At 42.6% G+C, this 26,540-nt stretch overlaps 1 protein-coding gene across 4 annotated transcripts in view; it reads left to right on the forward strand.

The window, feature by feature from the left end:
* The window catches only part of PRKG1 (protein kinase cGMP-dependent 1), a 1,261,510-nt gene that overhangs the window by 1,162,014 nt on the left and 72,956 nt on the right, over nt 1-26,540 (forward strand). The gene's annotated exons all lie outside the window — the stretch shown is intronic.

Below are 26,540 nucleotides of genomic sequence, written 5' to 3' on the forward strand. Positions count from 1 at the left end.
AGGGGTTTGGAGAGAGTTTAAAAGTCTAGGCAAGTGGATCTCTGGTCTTTTTAACCATCAGAGACAAAAGCAGATTTTGTGATGTGATTTCTTATTTAAAAGGTCTTGCTTTTCTGTTTTAATTAGGTAACATCCCTTTAGGTTTAGATACTGTCCTCTCTGTAAAAAATCTAAAATGTGACTCTGGTTCTTGTCAAGAACGAGAGAATATTGCCCACGTATGGACCCCTCTCTTGGCCTTTTGGCTTAGGCCAGATAAAAATTTTACTCCTCTTTCTGTAATTAGTCCTCCTTGATTTAAAGCTCCCCTTCTGTTTATAAGTTCATTTGCAAAGGAACATGTTTGTCTGGTGTGTTCAGAACAGCTTTTGGTGTTGTTTGACGCAATGTGACAGCAGTAAAAATGTTCTCTGGTTACATTTCATTAGCAGAGACAAGCCTTGGGCTGCTCGCTGTGCTCGTCATGGAGTGGGTTGTGGCTCTGTGCTCTTTGGCAAGATACACAGGACTTTGGAAATTCATTCATCAGAGGCATCTAGAAATAATGAAGCTATGCAAATAAGAGCAGAGGTCTGCATTCTTCTCTACGTCTTCCCAAATGCCCCAGGGTTGAGTAGCATCTAGCAAACAGAACTTTTAAATACACAATCAATACATATGGGTTTGCTCTTTGAAACACCCTGGCCCTGAAAATTTGGCCTTTCTTATGAGGGTTTCTCTGCCAGGCATTTTAGAGGAAAGATCTTAGTATTCCCACAATCTTATCAACAATTTACTTAAACTAACATGGGCTTGATCTAAGCACTTCTCAGGGAAATGAGCCTGGGAAATTGCTTCCCCCCAACTCTGGAAAGAATTCAAGTGAGCAAAATGTCAGTTAAATGGAAAGAACAGCGAATGGCTTTCTGAAATAGCCCTTGCACCCGAATTAGAGCTTGCTGACCACTTCCAGCGTTCAGCAGACAGAAGACGGTCCTGTACTCTGGGCAATAAAAGTTGTTTTCCATTGTATTGCACAGCACGAGCTTAAGAGACTGAAATCTTCATCAGTTAGCCTCTGAGCCTGAAAAGCTGGCTTTCCAACCCAGCACATGCAGTCAAGCTAGGAGGAGGTATGGGACTGTTGTTAGGGCCACTGGTGCTCTAAAATGAAAACTGCCTGTGAGTGGTCACTACAGAGCATCAAAGTCAGTGTCTCTTGGAATGACAGTGATGCTGATTAAGTGGATTTTTTAAAAAATAATAATTTTAGGGGCACCTGGGTGGCTAGCGGGTTAAAGCCTCTGCCTTCGGCTCAGGTCATGATCCCAGGGTCTTGGGATTGAGCCCCGCATCGGGCTCTCTCCTTAGTGGGGAGCCTGCCTCTCTGCCTGCTTGTGATCGCTGTCTGTCAAATAAATAAATAAAATCTTTAAAAAATTATTATTATTTTCAGGATAAAGCTATTTGGCCTTGAGTAGGAGTATTTTTTTTTTCTTTGCATTAAAAATTTTGAAACTCTCAAAGGCCATTTGTTAATTTCTCCTCTGTAGTGTTACTCTTTAAGATTCCCTAAGTAGGGGTGCCTGGGTGGCTCAGTGGGTTAAAGCCTCTGCCTTCAGCTCAGGTCATGATCCCAGGGTCTTGGGATCAAGCCCTGCATCGGGCTCTCTGCTCAGTGGGGAGCCTGCTTCCCCCAATCTCTCTGCCTGCCTCTCTGCCTGCTTGTGATCGCTGTCTCTCAAATAAATAAAATCTTAAAAAAAAAAAAAAAGACTCCCTAAGTAGCAAGACTTTATAAAGGTGAAGCCCAGAATGTCCTTGCATGGACCCTGTTGCTATTGACAGAGCAGAGGACTAGAGATAATTGAAAATTCTAGCACTGCTGGCTTGTTTGGGGCATGCCGCCAGATCATTTAATTCTGGGCTGTTTTCTTATTCTAAAAAGGAAGGCCGCATTAGACAACAGCAGTTGGAAGTTACTTGCAAAACTGGGGCACCTGCGTGGCCCAGTTGGTGAAGCATCTGCCTTCTGCTCAGGTCATGATCTCAGGGTCCTGGGATAGAGCCCCAAGCCAGGCTCCCTGCTCAGCACAGAGTCTGCTTCTCTCTCTCTGCTATTCCCCCTGCTTGTGCTCTCTCTCTCTCCCTCTCTCTTTCCCTCTGTCAAATACATAAATAAAATATTGAACAAAAATTTAAAAAGAAAGAAATTACTTCCAAAACTTCAAGAGCTCTGTAAACCATAAGGACAGTTTGGTCCCATGTGGCAATAAGGTCAGTGTTTCCAGAGCCCAAGACAGAAGAGAGAGCTACCCAGTGCATGCGTCCTTTCGATATGCTGATGTCCTAGAGACTGTTTTGTCATACGGTCCTTTATAAAAAGCAAAATATAGTATATCCCTTGTGTTCTCAGCTTTTACTGAGAAATAGTAAAATACTAAACTAAAATAACTAATCTAAAATACCTTCTTCAGTGCAGCCCTGTTGTGAAGGCAGCAGAGGGCATAATTCTAATGCTGCTTTACATATGAGGTTGAACCATTCTCGGGAGGAAAACTTTGAACCTGGGGAGATCAAGGCTGATACTTAGTGCTGGAAGAGGTCCTTCAGTGAGGCCGTGTGCGTAGAGCAAGAGGCTGTGGTTCTGGGAGGCATGGGCTTGATGCAGACTTATCCGTCTGACCTTCAGCAAGTAGGGATAGCACCTACCATTAGCCTCTCAGGAACTGTTTCTTCCAATCTGTACAAATAATCCTCTTAAATCCTTTCTAGTGTGGAATGTGGAAGTTTACAAGCCATACTTTCTGAAGCATAACCCCCTTTTACGTAAACAATATTTTCATGTGTACTGTGTTCTCGATTTATAATGAAGACCTCTTTGTGGCTGTCAACGGAAGACAGACTCCTAACGATCATGAACGGTTTGGGGGTCCGTATTTTCACAAAAGTCACCAAGCTACATTTCCTTCCCCCTTCAAATCCGAGAGTATTGCTCTTAGTGCTTACTTGATTCCAAATATTTAAATCAAAATACATGCGGTTTTGCTGGAAGTGCATTTTGGTAACTCATAGTGGTTAAATAAATTAGCTTTTAGAAACAGAGCAGTTTTCATTTTCATCATTATACATACAATTTTCCTCTTGCCCATATGACATTTAGATATGATAATAAGCCAAGCTATCTTTCGATAAAATGCCATTTGAAAATTACAGAGTACCTTGGAAACTGGAAATGTTATACCAGTTCTTCTCCCGTGAATCCTTGTAGAAAGAAAGGATTTTTATTTATTTTTTTATTTTTTTAATTTTTATTTTATTTTTTTTATTTATTTGACAGAGATCACAAGCAGGCAGAGAGGCAGGCAGAGAGAGAGGAGGAAGCAGGCTCCCTGCTGAGCAGAGAGCCCGATGCGGGGCTCGATCCCAGGACCCTGAGATCATGACCTGAGCCGAAGGCAGCGGCTTAACCCACTGAGCCACCCAGGCGCCCCAAAAGAAAGGATTTTTAAATGATTAAAATGGCATTCTAAATTGTTTTAGTACAATGAATACAACACACCATGTTAATTTACATCTCTAAATTGTTATTTGAGAAAGATGAGATATCTTAGAAGTGAAGGATGGCCGCAGCTCACAGCCATTTTTGCATATCCCCTTATTTTTCCTCCAGTGCATAAATTGCAAACATTAGTCAACTCTGTAAACTCTATTAATTTCTCCAGGTAAGCAGCTTATCGCCTACTACATCAGGTGTGTGGGGATGTAAAACAAAAGTAGTTCCTCTAATATTCAGAAACCACTCAGACATTTCAGATAACTTAGATTCCCGTTGAACGTATTGAATAATGATGATCCTAATATCCTTGAAAAGGGGATAAAGGAGCTTCCTAAATTTAAGAGCATATTCACTTTAAAGACTTGGAAAATATGATTCACTGGGTGGAGAAGTAATTCCTCACAAGTTTTCCCAAGCTTTTTTGTTGTTGTTAACTGATGCTGTTTTTTTTGTTTTTTTTTTTTGTTTTGTTTTGTTTTTTGTTTTTTAAGCGTCGTGTGCTTACTAAGGTAGTAAAGTTGACTTATCAAAATGTCACAGTTTGGGGCCCCTGCATGGCTCTGTGGGTTAAAGCCTCTGCCTTCAGCTCAGGTCATGATCCCAGGGTCCTGGAATCAAGCCCTGCACTGGGCTCTCTGCTTAGCAGGGAGCCTGCTCCTCCTCTCTCTCTCTCTGACTGCCCCTCTGCCTACTTGTGATCTCTGTCTGTCAAATAAATAATTAAACTCTTAAAAAGCCGCAGTTTTTTAATACATCCATTTTTCTGAAAATAACTTTGTCCAGGGGTCTGTCCTCCCAAATCAAGATCCCTTGTTTACCAGGCTGTTCAGCAAATTAATTTTGCCCATTCCTCCAGATGGGACTTCTGGTTTTGCCTCTCAAGCCTCTTTATATTAGTTGAACAATTAAATTACTGATGAAAAATATTCTTTAGTGGATATTAACAATTCTTCTTTTCACATGGGCTCCCAAAGAGTTGTCTGGAGATAGAAAAGGCCATTGAAGAGATGACAACTTTATCAACAGATAAAATACAGATGGTGCTTTTTTGAGTAAGGGCAGGAACTAGGAGAGGAGAGGAGCCCATACCTTTGGAAAGCTGTTGACATGCAAATTGATTAATGTTCCCTTAATCAGATTCCAGATTCCTTAATCAGATTCCAGATTGGAACAGGATCACCTGTGCAGAAACAGGTGATCAGAACACTAGATTATCATGCCAATGTCTGTAGGGGAGCGAGTAGGGAGTGCAAGGAATCGGGAGTGTAAGAGAAATGGCTCATCACTTACCACAATGTGATTTCCAGAGCTCATTTTTTAAAAAGCTAAAGATAAAAAATAATTGCATTCTACTGGGTATTTTTCCTAGCTCATATTTTCAATTGCTGATTGCATTCATGAGCCACACTAAGAAACTGTAGAAGTCAGGTAGGACTACTTCTTCCTCCGAGAAGCTCAACACGTTCCAAACAACTAAATAGACACTATTCGAAACAGAAACATCTTATTCGTTAGTATGACTCAAAGCTAGGCACGCTATCAGCTTTACCCAATTTCCTTTATCTACATTATAATTTAAATGCATCTCTAATACTATATTTTGTCAGTGTTTTCCTTTTTGATGATGTTCTTCAAGTAAATAAAAAGGAAGTAGTAAGAAATTAATTTGATTCAATTGGATCATATGAAACTGCCCATAGTTGACTGTGTTCGGCCCATTAAAATAGTGATCTCCTATGGTTCAGCCTATGATTTCAGAAATAATTTCTGACACCGTGCTTAGTACAGAGTACTGAAGAATTAGCCTGTTATTGTCCCCTGTCATGCTACATTATTCAATTGATACATTCAGAATTTCCTTCTAGATGTGTTGGTGTTCAGCTGTAGTCACCACCTGGAAATTTTAATAGTTTCATAAACATCATATCAAAGTCCTTTCATTCCTAAGCTTGTTACGTGAGCCTCTGCCTTTTGCTGTTTTTGTAACCTTGTAAACATTACACAACTATGCATATAAGCCAATTTTTCAACCTCAGCATTACTGACATTTGGGGCTGGATAATTCTTGGTTGTGATGGCTGCCTTATGCATCTAAGGATACTCAGTAATGTCTCTGGTCTCTACTCACTTCTGAGCTCTTTACTCACAACCCTTCCCATACCACATGAGTGTGGTTTTTCCACACTGATGACAACCAGTCCTCCCACTCTATGGATTCCAACTGACCTTCCCACAGTTCCAGTCCATTCTGAAACTCACTACCAGGAGTCAGTGTGGACCCCACAGGTTAAGTGCTCAATTCCACAAGACTGCCCCCACTTCACACAGCTCCATGTCCCCAAGGTTGTCACCCATGACTCTGACCAACTGGTTATAATTCAGGGGTTCCCATGACCCCTTCTTCAGCTTCAATAATTTGAGAGAATGGCTCACAGAACATGGGAAAACAGTTTACCTATGATTATTGTTTCATGGTAATGGTTACAACTAAGGAACAGCCAGATTGAAGGCTGGTATGCATGGGTGGGCGTGAAATTCCCACATTCTCTCCAAGCACATGACCCTACCAGCACCTTGATGTACTCATCAATCCCAGAGCTCTCCTCACCCCACTCTGCAGGGGTTTTAATGGAGACTTCATTATGTAGGCAGAATTGATCAACTCACTGGCCATTGGTGACTGAAGGCAAGCTCCAGCCCCTCAGCCCTCTCCAGTTGCGGGTGTAGAACTGAAGGTTCTGATGCTCCCATCTTGCCTTCTCTTTCTGGTGGCCAGCCCCTTCCCCCTACCCTGAAGCCATCCAGGGACCCCAGCCACCAGTCATCTATTAGCATGCCAAAGACACAGTTATCACCCTAGAGAGTCCTAAGGTTTTAGTGGCTCTGTGCCAAGAACGGAGGACAAACACCAAGTAAATATCTCCTGTTTCGTGAAGCCGATAGATAGTTTATCCTCCACCCACCCCTCAAGTCATGACAATCAAAAATGTCTTTATAAATTGCCAAATATTGGGTGCCTGGGTGGCTCAATGGGTTAAAGCCTCTGCCTTTGGCTCAGGTCATGATCTCAGGTCCTGGGATCAAGCCCCACATCGGGCTCTCTGCTCAGCAGGGCCTGCTTCCTCTTCTCTCTTCTCTCTCTGTCTGCTTCCCTGCCTACTTGTGATCTCTGTCTGTCAAATAAATAAATAAAATCTTAAAAAGAAAAAAAGGAAGAAAAAAGAAATTGCCAAATATTTGCTAGGGTGAAAGGGGAAAGAAAAAAATTGTTCCTGGTTGAGAACTAGACTTTTGCTTCAGAAGAACAGGGTTTGCAAAACTGGCTAGAATACAAGGCTAGAATACAACCAAATTACACAAAATAACTTATCCACATTCAATTAAGATTCCTAGGTTTCTCCATAATACTCAAGACTCTTAAAAATATGCTCCTTCAAAGAAGCAGAATTTTAAGCGTTATCAATAATTAATTTACCGAGAAAATCTGGCTCACCAGGATGCTAAAACTTTGTTATTAAATGATTTGTTGTCGTTAAGATGTTAGAGTTTTTTCTTGTCCTGAGAGATTAGAGTTACTGGGTTTTTTGAAGGTGGAAAGCACTGTCTCCATTTGTTCTGTACGTTGTTGACTGACAATGTTTACTGTAGAGTCTATGACAAAATGGTCTCAAATGTAATTACTTTGTATACAATACAAAGAATGTTCTTTCTATTCATATAACCCTTGGGTTATAATAGTAGAACATGACATTGCATTAAGATAGAAAACAGAAAAACAGGTTTTAGGTACAACACACATCTATAATCGAAGACCGGTATTACATGGGTGATATGACACAAGCGTATATCGTTAAACTCAGTAGACTACCAAGGAGGAGGAATGTGCCTCAGGCAAAGAAGGTGATGTTCTGGGGGACCAGAAGGCACAATCCTGACAGTCTCTCCAGGCTGCAGCATTTTTTTTCAAGATTTTATTTATTTATTTGATGGAGAGAGATCACAAGTAGGCAGAGAGGCGGGCAGGGATGGGGGAAACATGCTCCCTACTGAGCAGAGAGCCTAATGTGGGGCTCAATCCCAGGACCCTGAGATCATTACCTGAGCTGAAGGCAGAGGTTTAACCCACTGAGCCACCCAAGCGCCCCATTTTTGCATTACAAGTCCTATCAACATGTTTCATTAACTTTTAGAAACAAAATGCATGACGTTCTTTAAATTCCACTTTTATGGCAATCACAAACAACAGATCCCTCCAACACAGGGCTGTGTGGTCCACCTGCTGCCCAGTGATGTGACGACCAGTCCTCAAGGGCTCTGAGGATCCAAACACCCCGGAGTCTCGCTCCCTGATGATTGTGGAAAGACCCAAAAGCAAATAGGGAGAATGGCCCATGTCAGCCCTGCAGGTGTTATCTGTATGTCCTTAATGCAGCAGGGGGCACATTAGAAATGCAGAGAATGTTGGGATTTCTGTGCCAGAGAAGAAAGGCGGCAAGGACTAGGACTACAGTTGATCTGTCACTGTTTCAAACAACAACAACAACATCCAAAGGTGAATAATAATTAAAATAGTAGTCTTCTGGGGTTGTTACAAAAAAAATAAACTGTTAAAGTGTTTTCAGACTACAGGTTAACAAACCCCTTACAGTCTTAAAGTTCATGTAGCTAATCATGAAAGACATTTATTATTCCATTTATGTATTTGTATTGTTTTTCCCTTATATTTATCTATATATGTATTTTATCTACATATATTTATATGCATATAATATTTATATATTTATATAAATATATAATATGCATATAATTATATTTATTATTTATATTTATATAAATATATGTATATAATATACTTATTATATATTTTATATAACTATTTATATTTTATATATATGTATTATATTTTTTTCCTATATATAATGGGTGTAAAGGATGGGTTTAACAAAATGGATTTCTTAATGTGACTGCAGTCAGAAAAGTTTGGAAACATAAATCAATATAAATCCCTCTCCCCCCCCAATTCAGTTTTACTACTAACTGTAATTCCACTTTACCTTTTAAACATATATGGTTTCTACTGTGGGCATCGAATACCTAGACTTACCTTATGGCTACAGATGACACCTCCTCTATCAGTTTGGTACCTGGAAAATGTTAGCATTTGACTCCAAGGAGGAGATAAGAAAATGAAGGGGGCTTGGTACCCAACTTTTCATATGCGAAGCCCATGTCAATTAGTGGGGAGGTGGTAAGGTCATTTCCATATTCAAAGGACAGTACATCATTATTGTGAAGAATTAATTAAGTCAACATTTTTTCAGTTCAACTATACCAAGCATATACTAGACAAAGAGAATACAAAAGAGAGAATATGTTTGCTCTCCGGTTGAGAAGTCTAATGAATGCAACAATTACATTGTCACTTGTGGTGTTAATAAGAGGGGAGATAGGGAATGTGATACAAGCATTTAGAAAGAGCATCTCTTTCAGTCTAAGAATTTTATCTATTTTTATCCAAGCATTCTCCCAGGTAGAGGCCAGTTGTAGGGGTGTTATGAGCCAAGGGAGGATTGAGCTCATGTAGACTTGTTTGCAAGCATCATTGGAGTTTGTCATCTTCGTTATTAGATGTGCTCGCTGACAAAGCTCCGTTAAAGTGTAGTTGAGAACTTCCTCTGTCCTCAGCAGCCTCCCCCACCCACGCCCGCCCCCTGCAGGTCTGTATCTGTGGCCAGGAGGCTGGATGAGACAAGTATTTCACTCGTTCACCCCAGAAACCTCAAGTTCTTTTGGACCTATTTCCATTTGCCAGTTATCCGATTAGTTGAATGCAAGCCTTGTCCATCTTTCCGGAGTGACCCTGATCATGTTGTAATATTTGGATACTGTGTTCATGGGTGCAAAAAAACCCACAAGAACAACAAAGATAGACTTAGCTTGCCCCGGGGGAAGGCTCTCAACTTTCTAGAGCTACCTACCTCCTTCATAATGAGTGCCCTCATTGATATTCCTAAACTCACTCTACAGACCTTGAAAGCTTTAATAACCCTCTAATCACCACAGATGTTTATCCACGTGGGTTTATCTCTGTATTTAGTAAGACAGTAAATATTTGCTCTCAAATATAGTATAAGCCCCTACTTATGAAAAATCTCAACAAGAAAGTCCAAATAGTCAGATTAGTTTTTCGACGCGGGATACTAATGATAGTGAGGGCCAGCAGGAGCTCTGAGGTCTCCAAACCATAAAACAAAGCATTATTTATAGTCAGTACTTCATCCTACTTCTTTGAAAACTAATAATTTATCCATGTAACTTTTTTAAAGTAAATACCAGGTAATTAAAATGCTCAAGTGATCGAAACAACCCAAATCCCAGAGAATCTGAAATATTTAAGTGCATTCTATTAAAACAGAATATATTATTATTGAAATAAACAAATACATCTGAAAACAATTTGTTAAATGTTAAAATGCTGTAAATATATGAGAATCCTGTTCTAGTTACATTTTTAAGAATTATGATTATAGTGATAATGACAAAAATGGGTACCATTTGTTGGGTGTTTTTTTCTGTGCCAGGCTTTTTATCATTACCTCATTCAATCTTGCCAATAATTCTATGAGGTGAATATTCTTAGTTTCCTTGATTTTGCAGATAGGGAAACTGAGGTTTAGAAGGCTTACTCCCAAGTTCTCACAACTTGAGAACAGGGATTCACACTGGCCAGCAGCTACCTGTGGCCAACGCCAAGGGGAAATTCCAGAAATCTAACCATGTCACATGCATATGTGCGTGAGACAAATATTTAGAACTTGTTATTCCCATTATTTCAATCAGAGAAGGTCATGCAATGAACTCGTCTCCTTAAAAACCTCACCCGGGCTTGAGGTTAACCAACTTTGTACCACAATCATTTCATCTCATTCTTGTTACAAATTTCTTTTCCCTGAGATCTTTTGAACAAATCACTAACATCCTGTCATTGCCTGTAGGGACACCCCTTTGTATGTATCTTCTAAGAATAGTTACAGGTTTCTGTATAACTACAGTGTCACTCCTGCACCTGACGGAGTGGGTATGTTGTCATTCAATCTGCCATTTTCATCAGTGTCTCTCTTTGTGTGGTTGATTTGTTTGACTTGAGATCAAAGTGAATCTCCTACATTGTGTGTTGGTTCTCTCCATGTCTCCTTTCATCTCCATGAAGAGCACCCCAATAGCTCTCTTGGGGTGTTGAGCAAATAAGCCCATTGTCCTGGAATGGATCCCCATTTCCAGTTTGTCCTAGTGTTTCTGACTGGTGTCATCCTCCTTGTCTCTCTCTAGCTTCTACACTTTTTATAAAGGATCCTCAAGCCTAAAGGATTAATTAAATTCATGTTCAGTTTGTCATGGCAAGAAAACTTCCCAGGATACCAGTGTACTTCCACACTGCATTGTAACAGAAGGCAAATAGTGCCTGGTTGTTCCATTTTCTGCTACTTGACGTTGGATCTGTGGACAGGTGGTGGTTCTTTCATCGTGAATTTCTCATCAACCTGCCATTAAATGTTTTAATAGCAGTGCTGGTCACTGCTGAATCAACTAGCTCATTATGCTCTGACATGATCATTATCCAATTCCATCATTCTCTCAGTATCTGTTCACTGGGATTTTCTAAAGACACTCCCCGTCATCAACTAACAGTCTAATCGACTGCTGACCCCCACACTATTCATGGAAGACAGGCAGGATAAATGCTTTTTATTCTTCCCCATTAATTACCAGTTTCCAGAGTGACTAATACCTTATTTACCTCTTAGTGGCAAATGAGGTGCTTTTTTTTTTTTAAGATTTTATTTATTTGACAGAGAGAGATCACAAGTAGGCAGAGAGGCAGGCAGAGAGAGAGAGAGAGGAGGAAGCAGGCTCCCTGCCTAGCAGAGAGCCCGATGTAGGACTCGATCCCAGGACCCTGAGATCATGACCTGAGCTGAAGGCAGAGGCTTAACCCACTGAGCCACCCAGGCAGCCCCCTTTTTTTTTTTTAATTTTAGTTTTTGCTCATTTTAGGGTGTTTTTTTTTTAATATCATGGTGAACTCATGGATGTTTATATATTCAGTGTATGAGGTTGGCTCTTTGTTCTCTCTGAATACAATCTGTTCATGGCGAATGGCTCTCTTGTTCTCTGAACAACAAGAGGTCCCAGGTTCTTTGTGTTCATTTCCTCCCCTGGACCCCAAATCCGCCATTTCACAAGGAACCCTCATTCCTTTTAGTCAGAAGCAGTAGTAAGTGTGAGGGTGGTCACTACTACTGGGTCTCTCTCCTTCTGGTCTTTTTGTAGAAGAAAAAGTAAGGGAAGGGTGCCTGTGTAGCTCAGTCATTAAGCATCTGCCTTGGATTTAGGTCATGATCCCAGTGTCCTGAGATCAAGCCCCACATCGGGCTCCCTGCCCAGCAGGAAGCCTGCATGTCCCTCTCCCACTCCCCCTGCTTGTGTTCCCTCTCTTGCTCTGTCTCTGTTTGTCAAATAAATAAATAAAATCTTAAATTTAAAAAAGTAAAGGAATGACTTACCCTCCACACCTTATCCTAAGACAGCAGCATATTAGGAACACGATACACAGATGACAGATCACATCTCACCTCACAGATGACTCTCACATCAGGCTTTTTCAGTCTTCTGACTCCCCACCTGTATTCGTATTTCAAAGGGACTTTTTATTATTGTAGGAGGCAAAGATGAGAACTTAGCTTCTAACCCCGATTAAATCAAAACATTTTCCAGATACCAATAAATGTTATAGCCTCCACAGAGTTGGTGGTTTCCAAGATCTTCATCTATTTATATAAATTAAAAGTAAAAAAATCACATATGCATTTCGATGTTGGACTCAGTTTGCATTAGAAATTCATTTCTGGGGCACCCGGATGGCTTGGCCGGTGAAATACCTGATGTTTGATCTCAATGAGGGTCTTGAAAACAAATTTATTTCTTGGCTTATGTGTAAAGAAAACTGAGACCTCCTCTCTGAATTTTAGAAAACATGGTATGCCCTAGTGTTAACTTATTTATTTCAACCCAAGCAACTTTCCCAGCAGAGAGATGGTTGAGGCAAGAGCTTGGCTGTATCCCTGTGACTGGTGTTCCCACCGACTTCAGGCTTTGCCAAGAGCTTCATTTTGTTGCCATCGTAGTGAACTTGAGGGTCTCTGCCCTTTGTCCAGTAATTCCTCTGTGGACAGGAAGCCCCGATGGTTATCAGTGACTGCCACCAACTTCTCCAGGAGCACATACTGCCGTGCTGAGTTGTTTTCCCAACAAGTTGTTTCTGCGCTTACACAGAGGTAATACTAAAGGAAAATATGCCACATGATTCCTACTGTGGGAAAAGAAAAAGTAGTTGTGTCCATTTTCTCTGTGAAAAGGCACATACAATAATCCTAACATTTTACTCAACTACTTATAGCCTCTTTTAACCCCCCAACTTTTTATTAAGTAGGATCTTTAGGTCAGGGAACTCTGTGCCTTTCTCTTCAAATAATGATGACTTTGGTTTTTTAATCAAATAATTTAAAACATAGAGCAAGAGGTACATCTTCCTTGTTAGAAACAAGCCTTATAACCTGTTTCCTTGATCCCTTCAGAAATTCTAATAGGGCCTGCTTGCATTTAAGTAAAATTGATTGGTTCTTTTTAATTTATGATGTTTTAGAGCAAACTGTAAGGAAGTAATCAATACTTTGGACTCAGCTCCAAAGAGATTTTTATAATTATAAGACTTTCCAAAGCCCCTTCTGTGAATTGAAGAATTATTGTTCAGTGGTAGATGTTTATCTAAAACTTAGCTGTCTAGTTCAGTGATATTTAGTAAAGATTAGCATGTGTTTATCAAGAGTGCCACAACTAGTTGTTTTCCAAGATAGTTCTTACTATTTTTATTTTACCTTATGTGGTAACGGAAAATGCAAGCAGGACAATGAAATAGGAAGAAAGAAGCAAATACTCCTGCAAATGTCTCCACCAGACAACTAGCTCGCAACAGAAAAGGTTCAGTTCTTTTAGCTAGAAACGTAATCTCTTGTTTATTAAAGATCAGCCATTATTCGGTATCACTTATGAAACACTCTCTACATTCTTACCCATGAATAGTCTAGGCTCCTAATGAAAAATAACACTGTCAAAGTAGACCAAGAATGGAGGTGTTTTACCATTCATTCTTGGTCCACAGTTTCCATGGAAACATGACAGTTATGACAATAGAAGGGAATAATGACTATTAACCAAAGATAAAATGATCATAGGATTAAATACTTAAGGTTATACTTAACAAGCACAAAGGAGTTAGTATTTGAGGCATTTAAGTAGTAAAGAGAAAATTAAATACATGGTGTAAGGTAAAAAAAAAATAACAAGACTAACATTGGCTCTGTCAAGTATTTGTGTGATTTGTATCTCTGTCTTTAACAATGAGAAGCTAAACATTGAAACAGCATTTAATTAATGCTGTTCAACATAGGGGGAAAAAAGGAATTAGCAACTGAGCCATCAGTGGTAAGGAATTCAGAAAAAAAAAAAAAAAAAAACCCAACCTTTTCTTTTTTCCTGTAATGGTTTACCAATTGGCAATGTTAAAGTGTTGTTTAAAAAAGAATGGAAAGAAAAACAATAGGCATGTGTGCCTGGGTGGCTCAGTCGGTTAAGCCTCTGCCTTCAGCTCAGGTCATGATCTCAGGGTCCTGGGATCGAGTCCTGCATTGGGCTCTCTGCTTGGTGGGGAGCCTGCCCCCCCCCCACAACTGCCCCTCTGCCTACTTGTGATCTCTGTCAGATAAATAAATAAATCTTAAAAAAAAAAAAAGAAAAACAATAGGTAATGATATTTTCCTTTTTAAAATAAAATGTGACGGAATTTCCTATCCCAGACCAGCAGTCATGTGCGTCAAGGTGGCTAAAACAGCCCATCTCGCTCTCTGAGCTAATGAGGGTGAGATCATTAGGGACCTTCCTTCCAGCGACAGTTGTGGTAAATCACCTGGGTTTCTTTGGCTTCAGGGTTGAAGTTAGGGAAAGTACCCGTTTAACACTGAAGGGAAACCTGTCAGTGATGTTTTACCAAAAGGAATGTGTAGATGGCTTTGCAATGACAGAAATCGATCGCATCATTTAGTGAGCTGATACCTTTGACAAAAAGCCTGTGCCAATGACTAGAGAAGTGAGCCCACTGTGGAATCACTAGTATCCAGAAGTCTCCGCGTGGAGCGTGGCTGCTTGTTTCCTCATTGGCTGGACTCTGTTCACGGGATTTTATATTTCTTTTGTTTGGAAGACACATAGCACCAGAATGACGGCATTGCTTTTTAGCATAGCCCTCTCTTTTATGTATTTATTCATCAAAACTGGCTTCAACAAAGGACAGGCATAAGATACCGTATCTTAGTGTTGCTGGCCTTAGTAATTTGGCTGGGGAGTTGGATTTTTTTTTTTTCCAAAGTCACAGAATTGGAATTAGTCGAGGATCTAAGTCTCTCTGAACTTCCCCTTCTTCGGCTGGTTCTCACTCTACAGAGGCAGCAAGACTTGGTCGGTGTGGGCTGAGTCTGATTCTGTTCCTGAAAGATTCTCATACACATGTGGGTTTTTAGAAGCTTGGCCTTTTGACTTAGAACCTTTTGAAACTGAGCTACAGTGTTTTAGTTTTTAGATTTTACTTGATTTTAGTGATCAGAAGGAATACTTCTTACTGATTTTAATTGCAGAGGACCTGGATGACTATCCTTTATCTTAATTCCATTTTTGGATTAATTATACAACCACAATGGAATCATCGAAAGTAAAAAGGGGTCGTTACTTAAGTATTTGTGACCAGCATCATGTGTTCATACCCAGGCATTGGGCATCTCCAGGGAAAAATAGACCCCCATAATTTTCATGGTTCAAGTGAACACTGCAGAGAAAATGACAATTTATCTCCATTAGTGATATGTGTAGGGGTTGATTAAACATGCAGCGAGATGGTACAAGGATCATAGCTAAGTCTTGTCTTTGTTAACATCTTAATTACCTGAAGAATGCATTCAGCACATCTGTAATTCAGAGCACAGGTGTCATTCCCAGGGAGGCAATACAAACATTTGAAAGGAAAAGAACACACAAAATGGAGTGAGGTGGAGAGGAAATTTATTAAAACAGAAATTAGAAAAGCGAGGCTCACCGGCTTGCACAGTCTTCATCCAAAACCCATGTACATGTACCAACAAAGGAAGGTACTCCGTTTGGTCTGTTGAAAGCAGGAGGCTTGGGAGTTCTCCAGAGAGACTCTGGGGCATCAGCTAGTGGATTGGCTGTCAGTTTTCACTGAGGAACAGAGCTGGGCATACTGGGGGTTTGAGAGCACATGGGCTCCAGGAAAAGCCTGAGGTAATAAGAGCGATTGAGAGCCTTCCCGGTAAAGGATTTTCAAAATATTCTATGTCATCGAGTCAGTATATCGAAACCTCTCTGAAATATGTTGTTGTTATGACAGTGTCATAGGGAACAAATCCACTATGATTATATGCTTGTGGTATAGACAGTCACTAAATAGTATAAAGCGTCCGTTGACTTTCCTTCTGCAGCCTTAGCGAAGCTGTGTCTCAAAGTCCATGTTCATCGTGGATCCTAGTACTAACTACAGCAGCCGTGGTAGTAGCGAGCGGCGGTGCTTACTTGTGCTGCGTTCCCTAAAAACTTGTTAGGAAGACACTAAATGTAATTCCCATTTTATAAATGAGGAAACCAAAGGACAGGGAAGTCCCCCACCAAGCCACGCATGGTATAATGATGTCTGAGAGTTAGAGGTAGTGCGTTACCAAAAAGTAATTCTTCCGTTTAGAGATCAGGAATGTTGCTTTACACTTCACCTTTACAGGGAAACATCTCCCATAAATTTAACCCAGAATCTCTGAGTCTTCTCTTAGGACTGTAAATGAGAATACTGGAGGACAATCTGGAAGGCTTTCCTTCAGTTGGCTTTTGTTCTCTTCTGTTTCGTTGGCTATTGTTTTTTTGAATCGGGTGCTAGAGAAAAGACTGAAAACCTTACCAGCTCCTAGACTAATTCCCTTTCCAGGTATCCATGCAATCAGTTCCCTACGTTGGAGAGTATATGCATATAAACATGATTTATGCAGTTTTGCTTTTTGATAGGCTGAAATTTTTCAAAGGAGGGTTTACCCAGACAATCACAATAAATGTAGCCATTGCATGAATGTGTCGCTTTGCTCCGACCGCAGGGGGAGTGTAGTCAGCAGTACTGTGGTGGCATTGCACGGTGACGGAGGGAGCTACACGTGTGGGGAGCTCTGCGTAACCTGTGGAGCTGTTGAATCACTCTGTTGTGCACCTGAGTTAGACTCAACTTTAAAAATTTGATACATCTGATAAATAAATAGTGAAATCAATCTATAAATAATAAGTTGGCTATACCAGTGGAGTGGCAAGTTGAAAAGATCTAGTTTTTCGGGGGGTGGGGTAGGGTGGGCAGAATTTATTGAGATGCCTGAGAAATGCCTGGACACAGAAGACAGGTGACCATTCACAGCACTGAGGCTCGTCTGCCATCCCTGAACAATGGAGCAGGCCGATTCCATGACCCCGGGACCAAAGGCTGGTGGGCGAAGCCCAAAGCAGAATGGCTCCGGAATCCTTCCTGGTCCTCTTCTGAGAAGACTGACACTCCCCGAAGCAGAAAGAGGTTCTTCGGTTAACTTAACGAGCCCAACTGTGCTGCCTGTCCTCAGTGCATGGGAATTTAAATGATCGGCTATTGACCAAATGATTTCTTCATTTGAAACGTTTTTAGAAATTCTCTCAGAAGCATAAAAATACGCTGCAATATATAAACAAACAACTTAGCTTAAACATATGAGCTCTTAAACCCCAAAGCTTTAAAAGCAGGAACTTTTTCAAGTAGTATTTTTAAATAAAATGCCAAAATATCAAATTACACATAACTTTTGAAACTCCGTAAGTTTCTAAACCTAAGTTTTTTTGTTTCTTTGTTTTTTTTTTTTCCTACACTTTGTCTGAAAATTCAGATTTTTTTGTGTATTTCTGAGGAGAATAAGTAGTCCGTGCTTGGCCGCTCCCGGTGTCCTAGGCTGAAGCTTGGTTTGTCAGATAACCTCTGAGGATGCGGAAGAATTGGATCTCTTCTTTTGCACTTGGGACACATGCCTTCCACCTGGCAGGAGAGACGAGCCCATGCTGGGCTTCAGCTGTAGGCTGATAAAAATAAGTAGACATGTCAGTCAAGGGCAAGATGGTACCATGTGACTCGGCTGCTCATTGTTCCGGGACACGTTTCGATAGAGTCCGAATGGAACTCACAGAAGAGAAATATTTGTGTGGGACAAGTCTTGTGCCTTCATGAAGGCTCTGAGAAGAAGCTGCCTCTGGTGACAGAAGGACCTGGAGACGAGTGACAACCCTTCAACACCCACACTCGGACGTTTCCTCTGGCTGCTTTCCTGGCTAAGTCTCAGCACCACCTGGTCATTCCATTTGAAAAATAAGTCCCCAGATACCAGGGCAGTCATGCTGCATCAGTATCTGATCCTTACCAAGCCCAAGAGGTGGGAGAGAGACCTCCCAGTCCAGCTTCTTCATTTTACAGAGGAGGAAACCCTTCGTGGTTGTACAGATGCAGACTTAAGTCATGTTCAAAGCTAGACTTCATGAAGATTCATGAAATATGGCTTGTGAACATTATTCTACCGACAGATGAAGTATTGATCTGGTACAAAAGCTTCTCCCTGCTAGTGACAGGTGCTCTGGGATGCTTAATGGACCTTTCCTGGTCACTGGGGTACCATTCAGAGCAGTGAAGGGGCTCATTTACAATCTGGTGAGCACATGACTCTCCCTGCAAGAACACAACATTATTTTGTCACTCATTTCAGTGAATCTTGGAGATGGATTCTATTCACATAACTCTGACAGTAAAAAGCAAACACAGTGTTATAAATATTCAAACCGTTTATTATATTTTGTCTGTCTTTGTATGACTCAGCTACTTTATCATTTTCCAGATAGATACCCGTTAAAACTTGAACATCTGTAGTATACAGTTTTCAGATAATAAATTTGAAAATTGCATCTCTTAAGGATATAATTACTTGGCTAAATTGATAGGCAGTTTGATAAATATTTTCTGTGAGAAGAAATCATTTGTTGGAGGACTTTGTTGGTGACAGATAGACATTGTCTTTGTGACTTAGCCTCCTGAACGTGAGCCAAAGGAATTGTGTTTACATTGGCACACCATGTAATGTAACCGAACAGAAAGGAAAATAATAATTTTAGGATGTCTGAGAATGAGTTCAGGAAGAAAGAAACAATGAGCAAACTGAACCAAGAAAATCTATAATAATTAGAGTTATAATAATAGTAGTAATGATGTTGTATTGGTTTCCTGTGGTGAATGTAACAATATCAAAAACTGGGTCACTTGAAGCAGAGAAATTTGTTCACCGTTCGGGAACCTAGCAGTCCCAAATCAGCATGACTAGACCCCATTGGGGGTAGGGCAGGGCCGCCCTCTGGCTGGAGGCTTATGGGGGAGATCCAAGGTCTCCCCGCCTAATCCAGGATAATCTACCCAGCAAAAGGTCCTTCCTATAAACCACAACCCTGAAGACTCTTTTCTGAATTCAGTTACATTTCCAGATTCCTGGGGGGACTCCGGGACCATTTCAGAACCTGCCATGGAGATGCCGATGGGTGGAGTTAGCATAGGACAGCTGCGTCGGCCTTCCGGATGGCTGAGTGTGACTCTGAACATGCCCCCTGTGACATCTGGGTTGGGGGGAGCTGGACTCCACCCAGCCTCACTCTCTCCTTTTCTTCTCACCAGTCCTCTGCCAATATTTTTCTTCCTTGGCTCAATGCAGAAAGCAGCAACCATAGTCTGTAAAGTTTGCACAAGCCCTCTCCCACCCCCAAGCTTACCATGCGGGACATTTGATAGACTCAACAAAATCAGATCCATCTTTCACTCCAAATTCATGCTTGGCACAATTCTAAGCCGATCCCCTGCCGTGGGTTCTGTGTAGTAGAATATTCCAAAAGGCCACGGAGCAGGCTCAGCACACCCCTGTGGAATGACTATTAGTTTTTACTTTGGAGAAGATTTCCAAGGACTGAATTGGCCATCCTCTCTTGGAAATTTGCTGCAGAGATGTGCACTGTGAGAGCTGGTTCTCCCATATGCAGGTGGTTCAGATCTACTGGATGGCCACAGAGGGAGATTAAGAATTCCCCAGCAGTGCTTGGAGTTCCCAGACCAGAGCCTCCTCCCTGGAATTATCCCAGCTCCCCAGTCCAGCCACACATCTCCCCACAGGAGTGGACCTCACCTGCACTGGTCAGTTTGGAGGAGACAGGCCTTGTCCGTCTGCCCTCTTGTCCCTCATTCACATCTCTTACGTCTGCAAAGCTGGTCTTGTGGTTCACCGCATTTTATTGGTACAGATAGGTGAACTCTGTCCTGGGAAATATTACCTGTGGAACCATGACCAGCTCTTCGTTCTTACACTTACGAAGAACCTATGTCAAACCTCCAAGACCACAAGAGTGTCTCTGGAGTTGTGAGTTTAGTTTTCCAGAAGAGTGGAGAGTACGCATTGGATTTGTGCCAGGTGTTGAGGTCCTAAGCCTTTGTCTTGCTTGCTTTCGGGTCATCCTTTGAATTAGTAACTTTGTTTGCTATCATCCTGACTTTCGAGATGAGGAATTTGAGGGGCGGGGATGGTGCAGCCTTCCGAGGTGCTATGTGCTAAGGCAGCGGGGAGCCACAGGGTTCCCCCGGAACCCATCCCTTGAACCCCGGTGCACATTCTCAGGCCACTGTGTGATCTTGGTACAGCCTTGGCAAGAGTAGCTTGGACTGTGAAAGTCTCTCTTGTTGGTGTTACAGGGAAGGACCCTGGAGAAAGAAAACATGCCCTTTTACAACTGTGTCTGAATACCTGCTTTGTGGCTTTTCACCAGAGGTCGTGAAACACGTCAGTGGGGTTGTTTTAGGTCTGTTGGAACTTATAATAGTGGAGCCTCCGCAGTCCAACTCGAAGAGCATGAACGACTTCTCTCGATTGTCTCTGTTACAGCTCAGGAGCGTGCGAGGGTCACGTGCTCCCGAGATAGCCCACAGTCCCCCACATCTGCCTGTCTGGCCCGCTGACTTCATCTTTCTCTTGGCATTACCAAATCCCCCTGTGAGCCACGCGAGCAGACTCACCACCGCCAGAACAAGCCCTGGGTCATGCGGGCACCAGGAGCCTTCTCCTGGGAGCTTCCAGCAGCACTAGTTCCACCGAGGCAGGACGATCTTTAAGGCAACACCAGGTGAACAGGCAAAGCAATCCTGCCCTACAGTCAGTGGTCGAGAATTATGAACCCTTTTTGCTCCCTCAGCAGCCGGCTTTTCATGTATAATGTATAAATTATGGTTTATGTATCTCTGTGTCATAATGAAACCCAAGTACAACAAAAATCGCTGGCCTCCCTTCGAATAGTGCCTGGTGCGACTTTTTCAGTATTTCACGATCTCTGAAAGTTCACAGGAACGTGTCTGTATCTTTGTTTTCATCTTTAAATTTTTAGCAAGGTGGAAAATGTGCTTAAGAGAGAATTCATTCAGAAATCTCATTACCACTGTATTGGGGAGAACTTAATAATTAAAGAAAAACTTTATTGGCAAGATGTCATTAATCTTCTCTTAGAAATGTGGTCTTGCACCAGAGCAGAAGCCCACAGACCTTTTCCATAAAGGGCTTGATGGTCGATATTTTGGCCCTGTTGCTGTCTTCAACCCTGCTGCTGTCGCATGTAAGGAGGCACAGAGAGCCTGTAAGCAAATGAGAATGCCTGTATTCAAGCAAAACTTTATTATTGGGCCGTCATGTTCATGAGTCACAAAATAGTATTTCCTGTATCCTTAGCTGGGCTCCGTTCTCCTCTCCCCATCCCCCACCTCCAGTCCCTCAGCAGGTGCACATCTGTCTGCTGGAAGTGCTTGCTCCCTGCCACACCTGTTCACCCAGCTGTCTGTCATCTGCACCACTGTGGAAGTCCCCGGTGGTCTCTCAAGCCCTCTCTTCTCCCCAAAAACCCCATTTCAGCAAAGTGTCTTGCGAACCACACACAAATCAGAGACCCGGTGATGTTGCCTACACTTGCTACAGTATTGAGCACGTTAGCTGAACCCTTAAAGACTCCCATCTCCTTTTCTGTAAACAGAATAGTTATCCATGTCTCTGTGGCTTGATGTCAACAGTAAATGACTAGTGGTGCTAGGACGTTCTAGTGCAACGTGTAAGCAGCTGGTGCCGATTCTGTGGGACCTGCATCTGTCACTGTCTTTCTCTCTCCCCTAACTACAGCGGACTGTGGTTAGGATAAAATCCAAGGGGCTTGCCTCTTGTGCCTTGCGTGGTCTCCCTGCCTTCCTTGGCTGGCCTCACGTCTGGAGCGTGTTACGCCTCAGCCAGCCAACCTTTGTCCAGCTCCTTGAGCATGCCGGACTCCTCCGGGTCCTCACATGCCTCCCCGCTGTGTTTCGTAGAGTTGGCTTCTCAGTTTAAACATCGCTTCCACAGAGAAGCCTTCCCTGATTGTTCCTTCTATTTTTTTTTTAAGATTTTATTTATTTATTTGACAGAGAGAGACACAGCGAGAGGGAACACAAGCAGGGGGAGTGGGAGAGGGAGAAGTCTCCCACTGAGCATGGGGCCCGATGTGGGGCTCGATCCCAGGACCCTGGAATCATGACTGAGCCAGAGGCAGACACTTAACCAACTGAGCCACCCAGGCGTCCCTGATTGCTCCCTCTAAAAACGTTTCCCCACAAACTCACACCCCCCTCAGCCATAGGCATCTGCTTGTTTCCTTCATTATCATCTCCACAGTGGACTATTTGTTCATGAATACATTAATTTTCTTTATTCCCATTCAACGCCAGCCCCCAGAGAGAGACAGACAGACCTCCCTCCATGGCTCTGTGCAGATCATAGCCTTCGTCGGTGTGCAGAGCCGTCTGTCGACTTCAACTCAGTTCCAACGTGTTTGTTTAATCTCACTGACTCTGGATCCGGGTGGCCATTCGGCAGACTAACTCGTTCTTCTGTCTGTGGATTCAGCAAACAGCATGGGTGACGTTCCCTCTGAGTCAGGGTGCGCAGGAAGCAGAGCATCGCGAACCTTGGTGAGGGCTTTTAAGGAGTTTATAACAATTGCCTAAATTGTCGTTTAAAAGTGTATGTTGGAACACCCACCAACAAGTCAGCACATTCCTGTCCTCCAGGCATCTGCGGTAACCTCCTCTTTCATCTGGTCATTCGCCACACGGGATAGCAGGTCCCTCAGGCACAGTTGGGTCCCCGCTGAACAGTGATGGAAGGGTGCCAGTCACTGTGCTGAGAACTGCAACTCCAGCTGGACTGACTTTTCGGCTACCCTTGACTTTTAAGAAAAAGAAGCAAATATCTCCCAAATCAGTTATTGGAGAGTCTGTGAAGTGAAGTTTGCAGCTCGTGGGTGGGGGTTGGTATATACACACGCCGTCTGTCTGGACAACAGCCCCCAGAGGAACCGACACAGATGTCAAGAAACTGCACGGTCTTTGAGCAGAGGGGATTCTCATCCACCCAGTGTGACACCAAGTCGGGAAGTATACAGACCTTCATTCAGAAGGACCTCCAGTACTGCGTCTCGAGAGGAAAGCATTTCTGCACACACAGAGGTGAAACCTCCATCATCCACACACCAACCACCTCAGGAACCTGCCTGTCGTTCAGAGAACTGCGGGTCTCACAGGCGTGACAGCCAGCTGCCCGGGGAAAGGCTGTGTCGGCAGGAGTTGAGAATGTTCACCCACTCCAAAACTGCTTTCTATTTACAGACAAGAAATAGACTTTTGCACTGAAAGTAAAGAAGTTTTCAAGGCTTCAAGTCACCGAATATCAATTCAACATATCTTGTGAATCCAACATTATGTAGTCACTGTGAAGTGCGAGGTTCACTTGCCCTCAGTTAACTCTCTTCTGGTCACTCTTCATAGTGGCTTTTCCCTTCTGTTTTCATTGGGTTCTTATTTTCGTTTTTGAGAGGGGAGCCCAAACATAGGGATGCTTAATGGCTTTAAGAGTAGAGTTGCCAGCAAACAAAATTAGCAGAACTTTCTGTCGCCTGATTCTCTTGTTTAGTAAACAATTTGTTCTGGTCTTTGGATATTTCCACCAAGACCTCATCGCTCATCTACAGCACTCCTCCACGCACAGAACCAATACAGATCCTAGCTGCTGTTCAGTGGAGCTCCAGGTAAAAGTCTGGAAGGTCTGCATAAGGAAAAGCCCATTTTAATATAGCAGCAGTGCACCTAAAAAATCCTAGCAGGGGTCAGTTCCAGATGGGCACAGGACATGCCTCTGGCCCGTGAGTCCTTTCTCATCAAGTGGTGGGCGCCTCAGAAGGGTAACAGCTGGGCTCATGGAGGCCACAGAGCGCCATCTTGATTCCAGACATGGAACCTTCCCCGTGGGGGTGGGGCAGAGACACTGACTAGTCTCCGGGAGAAGCTGCAGGGGGAGCAGTGGCCATGGTGCCTTCCCCAGAGCAGGGACAGATCCTCTCCACAATCTTCCTCAGTCTTCCAAGGCTTACTGTGTGTTCAGCCTCTGTGTAGATGTGAAATGGCTCCGTTATTAAGAAAAAAATTACAAGGAATATGAAAGACACATTCAAACTCTCAATGTTTACCAATAACATTCTGTAGATGTTTTGAAAAGGAAAAAAATTTACTTAACACGTTTAGAAGAAATAGTTTTTCAGAAAGTCAGTTTGCATGTTTCAAGAAGAGAATAGCATAGGATAAAGATAAAGGCATAGGTTGAATTTAATGGGCACCTAAGGTCTACGTAGAATAAGCCCCTTTGTTCAAAGTCTGATGGGTGGGTGGCGCCATCCTGCTGGGGTTCCCACACACGGGTGACAAGCGCTGCCTCCCCAGCATCCTGGAGCCTGACAGGGCAGGAGGAAGACACGGCAGACACCCTAGAACCCCAAAGGGCTGTAGGAGCCTGTATGGGGGAGAGAACCATTCTGCTTGGAAGAAAAGAAGGAGAAGGATGTCTTGGGAACATCTCTCACCGTTCTCCTGAGCAAAATCTGGAGCCACGTGCATTACAGGAAACACCATGCCAGAGTAATTTAGATGCGTGAACTTTGAAATTAGACGCAGAGTGACATCTGGCTTTCTCAAATACTCCGTTTCTTCACCTATGAGATGGAGCTCTCTCTCTCTCTCTCTCACACACACACACACACACACACACACACACACACACACACAGAGTCAGGATTTGAGGGAAGATTAAATGAGAGTATGAACGTAAAGCACTCTGCATGGTGACCATTCACACAGTAAGGATAAGAAATGTTAGAAGTTACTTTCTTTGACTACAGAATAGCAACTGTAGACCTAGAGAGTGAAATTTCCTTTAATGCCCAGAAAAGAGTTCCAACATGGCCCTAACCCTCGGGGGAAGCACCCCGTATTTGGCAGCCAGTGGACACGATCATGTGTCTGGGAAAGTTCATTCTAAGGTCAGTAGGGAGATACGGAACAGGTAACTAGAGGGCCTTTCACAGAGGGAACTGTTTGTGCCAGGAAAGGAGAATAATTTTTGCATTTTGTGGATCATTTTGAATACGGTTACGTTTATCAGTCACATATTTGTTCTCAGTTGTGTTTTAGGCATTTCTGCTTTATTGGGTATGATTTTTACATTAAAATATTAATATTTACCCTAAAACCTTGCCAGTCCAATGAGACCACTTTCAAGGAAAATATGGTTCTCAGTACAAAGTTTTGTTTTGAAGCTGGCTTGCTGGGAGCATGCCGTCCTGTAAAGCAGGGTCCACGGGCATCTCTGCAGCAAAGGGGACAGAAAACAAAGACCAAGTCTCATCGCACACCTCCTTTGAGTTTCCTGCCGAAGTCACCTCAACGTGGTCTCTTTGTGCGGAGGGAAAACGGCAACGCATGTGCTGGTGGTGATCACAAAGTCACACACTTTTGAAAGGAAGACAAGCCCCTTTTGAAAATTGTAAATCATGAATTTGGATGGATAACCTTGAAATACAAAAGATTGGTTAATAGGAAGTGAAAAATATGTTAAAATACGTTTCTGTAATAGGGACCAAAACAATGTCTGATTTTGATCTTATTGAGAGTAGCAGCAGCAGCAACAACAAAAAAGCAGATGACAAGGCCCATAACGAATAGCTGCGGATCCAAAAGCTACAACGTAACGTCTAATTGATTAGCTTAAGGATGGATTATGTGCAAAAAGAATCACGAATGTACTGAAGGCGCCGCTTGTAGGCAAACCTTGTACGTTTGCGCCCTCTGGTGGCCCTTTGGAGAATGGACCTATCCTAGAATTAAGGAATGCCAAGGGGCTAAGAAGAGCAAGCAAGCCCATCCACGGTTTAGGAAGGAAACAAACTGTACCTCTTACACCCGGAGGGTCTTTCCTGCTCTTAACCTCATCCAGTTAAAGGCAGAAAAGAGCCAGCTGACTTTGGATATTCTGCTAACCGCTTCCAAGAAAACAGAAGAATCATTGGTTTGGAAGCATAGACGGTTCTGTTGATCATTCTTAAGTATCTGTTTTCAGATCCTTTTCTCACATGGGTTTATCAGGCTCAGAATGGATGCGTGAATTTCTGTCTCGCTGGAGGGGCTCAGGTGCAAGACACAGCTGACACCGAGCCTCAGAGGCTGTGAGAGCCTGACCCTCAGCAAGCAGCCTCCTTGGGGCTTGGGATCATTTGGGGAACCAGCTATCAAAACGCCAGGAGAATAATGATGCTACCACTTCATGTGGGTTTTTCAAGATCCCTAAAATCAAACTGCACTGACTGTGCTGGCAGAGCAAGGAGCTTTGCTAGAAAATTCTAATTCAACAGTGCT

The sequence above is a fragment of the Lutra lutra genome, chromosome 14, assembly GCF_902655055.1.
Source record: "Lutra lutra chromosome 14, mLutLut1.2, whole genome shotgun sequence".
NCBI lineage: Eukaryota > Metazoa > Chordata > Mammalia > Carnivora > Mustelidae > Lutra > Lutra lutra.